Here is a 10,313-nt window from a genome sequence, read left to right on the forward strand (position 1 = left end):
CCCCCGCCCGCCCGCGGCAGCGCTCGCCCCGGGCACGCCGCGGCTCCGCCCACCGCCCGCTGCGCAGCCGCCCCGCGCCCCGGCCCGCCGGGAAATGTAGTCCCTTTTCAAGGCGCCGCTCGGGGCGCTCCGCCAATGGCATCGCGAGGAGGGAGGGGCGGGGCTCGGGGTTCACGGGTGGGCTCAGTTAACCCTCGCTTGCCCGGCGCCCTTTCCCTCGCTTCGGCCCCGCAGAGCTCGGCGGGAGGAGCCCTTCCCTTCCCCGCGTCTACAACTCCCGAGGCGGGGGCGGGGGGGGGATGCAGGGATAGCGGGCTTCCCCATCAGGTGACTCTCAGGAGAGGAGTATAAAGGAGTAGAGCGGAGGAGTAGAGCAGAGTAGAAGAGTAGAGCAGTAAAGCATAGAGCAGAGGAGTAGAAGAGTAAAGTAGTAAAGTGGGGTAGAATAGAGCAGACTAATAGAGCAGAGTAGAGTAGAAGAGGAGTAGTAAAGTAGAAAAATAGGATAGAGTAGAGTAGTAAAGCAGAGTAAAAGTAGAGTATAGAAGAGTAGTAAAGCAGAGTAGAAGAGGAAAGTAGAGTAAGAGTAGATCATAGTAGTAGAGTAAAAGTAAAGTGTATAGAAGAGTAGTAAAGCAGAGTAGAAGAGTAGAGCAGATTAGAGTAAAAGTAGAGTGTAGAGTATAGAAGAGTAGAGTAGTAAAGCAGAGTAGAAGAGGAAAGTAGAGTAAGAGTAGATCATAGTAGTAGAGTAAAAGTAAAGTGTATAGAAGAGTAGTAAAGCAGAGTAGAAGAGTAGAGCAGATTAGAGTAAAAGTAGAGTGTAGAGTATAGAAGAGTAGAGTAGTAAAGCAGAGTAGAAGAGTAGAGCAGAGTAGTAGAGAAGAAGAGTAGAGTGTAGAGTATAGCAGAGTAGAAGAGTAGAGTAGAGAAGAGTAGAGCAGACTACTAGAGTAGAGTAGAAACTCAGAGTAGGAAAGGATCAAGCAGCGCTCGGGGGGGGGGGGAGTGTGTATGCAAGCCGACACCCCCCCAAAGGTTGGCAGGGGCACTGCCTCACTTAGAGATGGGGCGGGTTGTGTCTGGGCATAGGAACCCCAGAGCTCCCCCGCAGACACTGGCGCAGACCCAGCCTGGCCGATGATGAAGACGGGGGTTTGGTCCAGGAGAATTTGGGAAGGAAATGATGCCGTCAGCAGTCCTGAAGTCCACAGGTTGTTTGTTTGTTTGTTTGTTTAATGTCCTGCCTTTATTAGTTTTGCAAATGACTTGAGGCAGTGAGCATATCCCACACACCTTCCTCCTCGGAGTCCTAGTAGACAATCCTTTAAACAGGAGCCAGCCGTGTGCTGCAGCTGCCAAAAAAGCCAACACAGTGCTAGGCTGCATCAACAGAGGGATAGAATCAAGATCACGTGAAGGGTTAATACCACTTTACAATGCCTTGGTAAGGCCACACCTGGAATACTGCATCCAGTTTTGCTCACCACGATGTAAAAAAGAGGTTGAGACTCTGGAAAGAGGGCAGAGAAGAGCAACAAAGATGATTGGGGGACTGGAGGCTAAAACATAGAAGGAACGGTTGCTGGAATTGGTTATGTCCAGTTTAATGAAGAGAAGGACGAGGGGGGACATGATAACAGCCTTCCAGTATCTCAGGGGCTGCCCCAAAGAAAAGGGAGTCAAGACTCAAGCTAGATGACCTCCCAAGGTCCTTTCCAACTTTAGTAGTAGTAGTAGTAGTATCCCCATCTGAAAGGAAAAACGATCTTGAGGCTCCTTGTAGTTGTGCCCAGTCCCAGCGGCCACCACCAGTATGGAGGACCTGGGGAGCCTCCATGGATGGCCACCAGTTCCCCACCCTTGCGGAAAGGAGTAGAGGAATGGTGGGTTAAGAGGAGGAGGACACCAACATTCAAACCTTGGTTAGAAACAGATAATAAAGCCAGACTCCGGCGGCTTTCGCTTGTGTGGTTTGGCTGGTTGAGCAACCAGGTTCCCTGCGCAGGCAGCTGCTCCCCACCCAAAGGGGCTGCAGCCCCCTTCTGGAGCACGAAGCGGCTCGTCCCGGAGCTCCCCAGGGCAAAGCAGCAGCCAGGGGACCTTCCCCCACCAAGGGCGGCTGGTGGCGGCTTGCAGGATCTCTGCTCTTCTCCAAAGTGACACTCCAACCCAGGGCAGCCAAGGCCTAGGACGGGTGGGGAACCTTGGCTATCTTGTGGACTTCAACTCCCAGAATTCCTGAGCCAGCCATGCTGAGGGGAAAGGGGGAGGTTTCCAAGCTGAGCCGTGCTGGCTCAGGAATTCTGGGACTTGAAGTCCGCCAGTCATGAAGGAGCCACAGTTGCCTACCCCTGGGCTAGCCCCAGGGCAATGTGGGAAGGACAAGCAAGGAGAAGTTTAAAAATTTTTTAGAAAATTTGTATGTCTGCCCATTCACTTTCAGTGACTCTGAGCAGCTTACAAAGAATAAAAACCCAATATGCAAAGAATAAAAAGCAATAACACCACCCCCCATCCCCCTGGTGACAAGTCACACTCATACCAGCCCCTGGATGGGCCCCCTCCCACCACTCTGAGTCCCCCAGGCCCGCTGGCAGAACCAGGTCTTGGGGGCCTTGCAAAAGAGGGTCAAAATGGCGGCCAGTCCAATCTGTGGGGATGAGAGAGGGAGGGAGCCACCACAGAGGAGGCCCTTCTTTTGGGTCCTGCCAGATGGGCCTCCTTAGGGGATGGGACCCGCGACGCTCCCTGCCTCCCCCGCTCTGGTGGGTCGGGCGGATGCAACCAGGGAGAGACGGTCAAGACATAAGGGAAAGAAAGAGAAAAGAGAGTGTTCAAACTCGACAGGCTAGATTGTCAGGCTTCTGCCAAGTCCCCAAACTGGCTGGGGAATTCTGGGAGTTGAAGTCCATAAGTCTTACATTTCCCAAGGCCGGAGAGCCCTGGTTTAGAGTCACCTGTTTGAATAGGGGTTGGACTAGAAGACCTCCAAGGCGACTTCCAGCCCTGTGACTTTATGATTCCCCTCCAAGACCTGCGTAGCTTTCTGAGAACAGCCAGCTCATCCGACATCTTCCCAAGATCAGGAGATGGTTTGGAGAAACAGTCTCTTCTTTGACAATGCTGGTTTCTTGACCAGAGGGACGCAAGGGATTTATTTTGGGGACGCAGGAAACGGAGCACAAGCTGAGGAGGGGCTGGCTAGGCTGATTCGGCCCACTCCCCCTTGACACATGCCAGCTGCAGGTGATGCAAAAGCAGCCTGAAGTTTGGTAACATCCCTTCTTGCACATTTGTGACCACAAGGGAATTTGCTGGGTCAGCTTCCAACCGTGAAGCGTTTTAGGGGAGGGGAAAGTAACCTTAGACACAAGTCAAGAGTCCTTTTCCTGTTTATTGCCCGCCCTGAAGGCGGCAGAGCTCCAGCTGCCACACCCAGGGGCACGGCCTTCCCCGAAGGCCCCACCACCGAGGGGGCAGGCTGCAGGTCAGGGCCCGTGCAGCCGGCCCAAGCAGGCCCCAGGCGGGGTCCAGAAGGCGGTGGTGGATGAGTGCTGAAACCTGTCAGCCTGCAGGAAGCACGGCGGAGACGCAGCCACAGCAGCGCCCTGGGGTGGGAGGCAAAGAGGGAAGCAGCGGGAAGGCTCCGGGTAACAAGAGGCCGGCTGCGAGCCAGCGAGCGCAGCAGGGTCAGCAGGAACCAAAGGACCAGGCGCCTGGCAGGATGTGTTGCAAAAGCCCTCCCCCGCCTTGTGCAAAATCCTCCTGGGTGAGACAGGACTCAGATCTGGGGAAGGGAGGCTTTCAAGAGGGGAAGGGCTCAGAGGGCGGAATGAGACACCTCGCCACGGGACAATCGAACAATTCAATTATTATTTAAAATAGTCTTAAAAATCATTTCAATTTTTGCCATTCACGTTTTATTTTGCCCCTCCTTTGGCATCCTCTCTTTGATGATTCCATCCGACTATTTCTTTGTAACTCCTTTCCTGCAGGCAGTGGGCCATGGCGAGTTGTCGCAGACCCCTAAGGAGGAGGCAGCCCTCTGCTCTGCATTAGCTGTGCAGTCTCCTGGCTAATGTAACATCGCCAAATGCTGAATAATCATCATTATCATCATCATCATCATCCAGGCCTAAGAGTATCCAGCAATGGGTTCCAATCAGTGCCTTCTGGTCTCATTGATGACGGGTCTAGGACACCTCACCTCGGGAAGGTGGGCAGAGCACAGAGGGGGTTGAGGCGGGTGGCGGGGAGACAACAAACAATCATATGGCTAACTTCCAAACAGTGGCAAGAAAGGTCGTAAAATAGGGCAAGACTCCTTTAACAAATGCCTCACTTAGCAACAGAGGTTTCGGGTAGTCATAAGGTGAGGACTATCTGCACACCACTGCAGCAAAATAAACGTGTGTGTGTGTAAGTGTAAGTGTAAGCCAGGAAGAAGTCATAGAGGCTCAAGACATGGTGGAACGTGACCAAGCCAGATGGTCAGCCTGCTTAGGGCAAAGGTGGTCTCCATCTCTGCTCTGCAACCAAGGAGAAACGAGGGATCACCAATGACAAGGTTCTGGTCCACGCTGCAGTTGAGAGGCCCGCAGTTCTTTCTATCATGAGCCCAAGAAAGATGCTTATTTTATCACCTCTGTCAGCTTGACCATCACTCCAGTGGATACCTTTGCATGGAGGTCATGGAGGACTCTCCTGTTTGCAGGACAGGTAATGGAGGATGTGCTTGGCTGTCAATGGTGGGTCCAGTGCTGGGATTCAACCGGTTTGCACCACTTCGGCAGAACCGGTAGCTAATATTTTGTTGCCCAGGCCCGGAATGGACTTCCGGAAGCGGCATCCACTCAGGGAACCGGTTGTTTATATATTTGAATCCTACTACTGGGTGGGTCCCTAGAAAAGACAGGGGAGGGATCCATGATGACCCTTTGGCACACAAGATGGGGCCACTTGGAAGGCCATCCCAAGGGAACCCCAGGTCAACAGGCACCAGCCTGCCAAATGAACCCCTTCTCTTTCAGTTCGCCTCCCCCCCCCCAGCCATCGCCTCTGTCCAAGTCAAAAGGGGCAGATTTCAGACTATAAGATTTCACCGGGGCCCAAAGGCCCACCAGCTGGAGCCCTCTGCAAAATGGCAACTGGAAGGTGAATTTTTTAAAATAATATTTTAATGTTGGTTCCTTTTACTCTTTTAGCAACAGCAATAGCCATCACGTTTAGACTTATATACCGCTTCACAGTACTTCACAGCCCTAAGCGGGTTTAAAGAGTCAACCTATTGCCCCCAACAATCTGGGTCCTCGTTTTACTGGAAGGACGGAAGGCTGAGTCAACCTTGAGCCGGTCAGGATTGAACCCCTAGCAGTGAGCAGAGATAGCCTGCCGTGCTGCCCTTTGACCACTGCGCCACCAGGGCTCTTAACTTTTAGCTATTTTTTATTTGTTTCTATAATTTGTAAGCCAGAGTCACTTTGCAGGGGAAGTGCGACACAGAAATGTAATAAAGAAAAACATTTTGGACAGAAGGACAAAACGCTCCAGAGGAATAGCTGGCTGGGGAATTCTGGGACTTGAAGTCCGTACTTCACCTTCAAGGGAACGGTTGCTGGAATTGGGTATGTGTAGTTTAAGGAAGAGAAGGGTGAGGGGTGACAGGATAGCAGTGTTCCAGTATTTGAGGGTCTGCCCCAAAGAAGAGGGAGTCAAGCTATTCTCCAAAGCATCTGAAGGCAGGACAAGAAGCAACGGAGGGAAACTAATCAAGGAGAGAAGCAACCTGGAACTAAGGAGAAACTTCCTGACAGTTAGAACAACTAACCAGTGGAACAACCTGCCTCCAGAGGTGGTGAATGCTCCAACACTGGAAGTTTTAAGAAGAGACTGGACAGCCACTTGTCTGAAATGGTGTAGGGTTTCCTGCCTCAGCAGGGGGTTGGACTAGATGACCTCCAAGGTACCTTCCAACAAATTATTATTATTATCATTATCATTATTATTATTATTATTATTATTATTATTATTATTATTATTATTATTATTATTATGCCAAGGTTGAGAAACGCCGCCCCAGAGCATGCACTGAGCTGAGCTGAAGCACCAATTCTCAGCCCCACAATTGGGAGCCTATCCTGCCTCTCTAACTAAGGGGGCTTTTTAAGCTAACTGTCCCTCTGTCCTCCCCCCCCCCCCCGAAGGAGAAGAAAATAACTCTGGGCTTGGTCCAAGCTAAGGGCTCTCCAGGGCAGCTGCGGCCACCAAGGCCCCCTTCAAGGCATGGTGGGAAGGTCCTCCATTCAGCTTCCTGCTCCTGAGGGGTTACGTCCCCCCTGAAGAACCACATGTGCTCTGGGATATCAGACTCCTGGCTGCCGAAGTGTACTTGACTGAACCCTTTTCGACAGCTCATCTCTGGTCCTGGAAGAGAGATCTCTCCAAGGCTGCTGGCTGTGGAGACGAAACATAGCCTTCCTGCCTGGATGCAACATAAAACTCCTGGTTATGAACGGTGGTCTTCTTCCCCAAAGCCTTGCAGGTCAGAATACAGAATAAGAGCTGGAAGGGACCTTGGAGGTCTTCTAGTCCAACCCCCTGCTTAGGCAGGAAGCCCTATACCATTTCAGACAAATGGCTGTCCAATCTCTTCTTAAAAACTTCCAGCGTTGGAGCATTCACCACCTCTGGAGGCAGGTTAATTGTTCTGACTGTCAGGAAGTTTCTCCTTAGTTCCAGGTTGCTTCTCTCCTTGGTCATTTGCCATCCGTTGCTTCTCGTCCTGCCTTCAGGCGCTTTGGAGAATAGCTTGGCTCCCTCTTCTTTGGGGCAGCCCCTGAGATATTGGAAGACTGCTATCATGTCCCCCCTCGTCCTTCTCTTCATTAAACCAGACATCTCCAATCCCTGCAATTGTTCTTCATATATTTTAGCCTCCAGTCCCCTAATCATCTTCGTTGCTCTTCTCTGCACTCTTTCTAGTCCAGGGCTTTTCAACCTTTTCACCCATCGTACCACTTTTAGGATATGGCAACATTCGAGTACCACCAGTCGCCTAGCAAGGTGTCAAAAACTTGATGACCCAAAAAATGGAAAAAAAGTGATGAAGTGCAGGTAGTCCTCGACTTACAACAGTTCGCTTAGTGACTGTTCGAAGTTACAATGGCACTGAAAGAAGCCACAGCCGAGCCACAGCCGAGCAAGACACCTGCCTGCCCGCCTGGCGGCGTTCTTCCTCCTCTCCGAGGTTTCCATTGTTGTGAGCATTTCTGTTGAGGATTGGCAGCGGGGGTGGGGTGGGGGGGTGTTTGGTTTTTATTCCCCCCACTGCTGGGTGATTTTTGCAGGTTTTGGTCACTTCACATGACCCTGGGAGGCTGTGACCGTCATAAATATGAATCAGTTGCCAAGCATCTGAATGTAAGTCACAAGACCCTGGAGATGCTGCAACATTCCAGCTGATCGGCGCTTCTCCTGGGCTCAGCATATGTGCCAGGATCAGCGCTGAGCTCCAGCTGGAGCCTGGCACTGATCCTGGGTCTTCCGCTGAGCCCTGACAGCCCTGCAGCTCCAGCAATCTCTTGCTCAGGCTTTTCTTACCACTTTTCTAGGTACCACAGGTGGTACCCGTACCACTGGTTAAAAAGCCCAGTTCTAAACATCTTTTCTACATCGTGGTGACCAAAACTGGATGCAGTATTCCAAGTGTGGCCTTACCAAGGCCTTGTAAAGGGGTATTAAAACTTCACCTGATCTTGATTCTGTCCCTCCATTAATGCAGCCTAGCACTGTGTTGGCTTATTTGGCAGCTGCAGCACACGGCTGGCTCCTGTCTAAGGGATTGTCCCCTAGGATGATGCCAGGACATCCTGGGGACACCACCCCTTCACCGGGACCCATCGTTGACCGTAGGGAAAGAATCCATTTGGGGTTCAGGTGTATTTGGGGAGTGAAAAGAGAAGTCTCTTTATGGCAAATACAGGTAGTCCTCGGCTTATGACCACACCTGAGCCCATAATTTATGTGGCTAGGTGAGACATCCATTAAGTGAGCGTTGTCCCGTTTTACGACCTTTCTTGCCACCTTTGTTAAGTGAATCCCTGCAGTTGTTAGTAACACGGTTGTTAAGTGAATCTGGCATCGACTTTGCTTGTCGGAAGGTCACAAAAGGGGATCAGGATATGGCAGCCGTCATAAATACGAGTCAGTTGCCTAGCGTCTGAACTTTGGCCGTGTGACCGCGGGGCATGCTGCAGCAGTTAAGTGCAAAAAACACTTCTGTCGCTTTCTTCAGTGCTGTTGTGACTTTGGACGGTCACTCAATGAACCATCGTGGAAGGAGGCTTGGCTGTCTGCCGCCGGATGTTGTTTCGGACGCAGCCTGCTCTCCTGGGGAAAGGGGGTGGGGTGGGGAGAGGGGCCCGAAGGCCCACAGGCCGAAAGGGGGAGGTGGGCTTCTTCCCTTCTCAACCACTTCCTGCTTGCCGTTGGCGGTCACATTCACGACACCGTGACACGACCTTTCAACTGAGCAGGAGCATTTGGGAGCCTGTCTGCAAGCGGAAGGAAGTTGGATACTGATGCCTATATCTATATATATTTTATATATCTATATATCTATATATATACACACACACACACACGTATGTATGTAAAAGGTAAAGGTTCCCCCGCACATGCGTGCTAGTCGTTTCCGACTCTAGGGGCCGGTGCTCATCTCCGTTTCAAAGCCGAAGAGCCAGCGCTTGTCCGAGGACGTCTCCGTGGTCATGTGGCCGGCATGACTAGACGCCAAAGGCGCATGGAGCGCTGTTACCTTCCCACCGGAGTGGTCCCTATTTCTCTACTTGCATTTTTACGTGCTTTCGAACTGCTAGGTTGGCAGAAGCTGGGACGAGTAACAAGCGCTCACTGCTATGCGGCACTCGGGATTCGACCCGCCAAACTGCTGACCTTCTGATTGACAAGCTCAGCGTCCTAACCCACTGAGCCACCGCGTCCCTTATATATGTATGTATGTATGTGTATATATATAATTTACTTCTTTAATAAAGTTTGTTTACCACCCATCTGGCTGCAAGATGTCTCTGAACTGAACGCAGCCCACTCCCGAGGAGGTTTGGGAGTGACAGACAGGTAGTCCTCGACTTTACGACCGTAATTGGCCCCAAAATTTATGTTGCTAAACGAGACAGTTGTTAAGTGAATTTTGCCCCATTTTACGGCCTTCCTTGGTCACACTTGTTAAGGGAATCACTGCCGTTGTTAAGTGAGTAGCACCGCTGTTAAGCGAATCTGGCTTCTCCATTGTCAGAAGGTGCCCAGAAGAGGACCAGGTGACCCCAGGATGTTGCAACTGGAGTTCCTGGGGTTGGGGGCTTGGGGGCCTCGGCTCCTCCGGGGTTGCACACGACAAGGCCATAAACCACTGGGCATCGGCAGCCATATATTTATTTATGCTTGATTCCCAACGGAACATCATTTGATCCTTTGGGACAGCCCTGCATACATCGACTGAGGAGAAAAAAACTCAGAAAAGTAAAATTAAAAAGTGGGGAGAAGATTTATTTATTTATTTATCTCATCTAGAAAGCGCCCTTCTCCCTCAGAGAGAGAATTGGACGCTGCTTTGATGTTTGCAGGAAGCCTCCCTCTTCTGCACAACCCCCCCCCCCCCGAGCAGTGGTGGGATTCAAACAGGTGAACAACCGGTTCTCTGCGTGGATGCCGCTTCCGGAAGTCCGTTCTGGGCCTGGGCAACAAAAAATTAGCTACCGGTTCTGCCGAAGTGGTGCGAAGTGGCCGGATCCCACCACTGCCCCTCAGTAATTGCAAAGGAAGAGGTGCTCATTTTGGTGTCCCCCCACCAGAAAAGCCCCCAGCTGCTGGAGGGGGGAGAGACAGAGGAACTGGGGGAGGAAATTGAACCAATAAAGGAGAATCTTCACGGCTCAGGGTTGAAATGAGGGCTCCTCCATGCTTGTTTCCTTGCAGACGTTTCATGACCCAACTAGGTATCCGCATCAGTGCTAGAAAGGAGTGGGGTTTGGGGAGAGGAGGAGGAGGAGGAGAACTGTGGGGTCCCTGGTGCTCTCTGAGCTGGCTTGTTTCCTTGCAGACGTTTCATGACCCAACTAGAAAACGTCATCAGTGCTAGTAAGGAGGGTGGTTTGCTGTCAGGAGGGAGCTGGGCAAACTGGGGGGGCTTCCCGGTCTTTGAGAATTGGGCCTGTCCCTTCTCCCCCCTCACCCTCTGCAGAATGTAGGCCAGAGTTGGTGAGCAGGACAAGCCCGCATGGAGGGGGGGTATC

The sequence above is a fragment of the Vipera ursinii genome, assembly GCF_947247035.1.
Source record: "Vipera ursinii genome assembly, chromosome: 3".
NCBI lineage: Eukaryota > Metazoa > Chordata > Lepidosauria > Squamata > Viperidae > Vipera > Vipera ursinii.